Here is a 1,264-nt window from a genome sequence, read left to right as displayed (position 1 = left end):
GTACCCCATACTCCCGGAGAACCCCCCACAAGGCCCCCCTTGGGACACTGTCGAACGCCTTCTCCAAGTCCACAAATCACATGTAGACCGGTTGGGCAAACTCCCATGCACCCTCCAGGACCCTGCTGATGGTGTAGAGCTGGTCCAGTGTTACACGACCAGGACGAAAACCACACTGCTCTTCCTGAATCCGAGGTTCAACTATCCAATGGACCCTCCTCTCCAGGACCCCTGAATAGACCTTACCAGGGAGGCTTAAGAGTGTGACCCCCCTGTAATTGGAGCACACCCTCCGGTCCCCCTTTTTAAACAGGGGGACCACCACCCCAGTCTGCCAATCCAGGGGTACCGCCCCCAATGTCCATGCGATATTGCAGAGTCGCGTAAGCCAACACAACCCTACAACATCCAGAGCCTTGAGGAACTCCGGGCGGATCTCATCCACCCCCGTGGCCCTGCCACTGAGGAGCTTTTTGACCACCTCAGCAACCTCGTCCCCAGAGATTGGAGAGCTCAACCCAAAGTCCCCAGKCTCAGCTTCCTCAACAGAAGGCATGATGGTGGGATTTAGGAGGTCTTCGAAGTATTCCGCCCACCGGCCCACAACATCATGAGTTGAGGTCAGTAGCACATCATCCCCACTATAAACAGTGTTGGTGCTGTACTGCTTCCCCCTCCTGAGACGCCGGATGGTGGACCAGAATCGCCTCGAAGCCGTGCGGAAGTCTTTCTCCATGGCCTCTCCAAACTCCTCTCACGCCCGAGTTTTTGCCTCAGCGACCACCCGAGCCGCATGCTGCTTCGCCTGCCGGTACCCATCAGCTGCTTCTGGAGTCCCGTAGGCCAGAAAGGCCCGATAGGACTCCTTCTTCAGCTTGACAGCATCCCTCACCGAAGGTGTCCACCAACGGGTTCGAGGGTTGCCGCCGCAACAGGCACCAACAACCTTGTAGCCGCAGCTCCGATAAGCCACCTAACCAATGGAGGTATGGAACATGGTCCATTCAGACTCAATGTCCCCCACCTCCCCCAGAACGTGTTCGATATTCTGCCGGAGATGGGAGTTGAAGCTCTGTCTCACAGGGGACTCCGCCAGACGTTCCCAGCAGACCCTCACTACACATTTGGGCCTGCCAGGTCTGACCGGCTTCCTCCCCCACCACCGGAGCCAACTCACCACCAGGTAGGATCGCATCTCTGCTTTTTGCGGATGATGTGGTCCTGTTGGCTTCATCAGAACGAGATCTGCAGCTCTCGCTAGAGC

This window comes from Austrofundulus limnaeus, unplaced genomic scaffold, assembly GCF_001266775.1.
Source record: "Austrofundulus limnaeus strain Quisiro unplaced genomic scaffold, Austrofundulus_limnaeus-1.0 Scaffold80, whole genome shotgun sequence".
Lineage (NCBI taxonomy): Eukaryota > Metazoa > Chordata > Actinopteri > Cyprinodontiformes > Rivulidae > Austrofundulus > Austrofundulus limnaeus.
Note: the sequence above shows the minus strand (reverse complement) of the source record.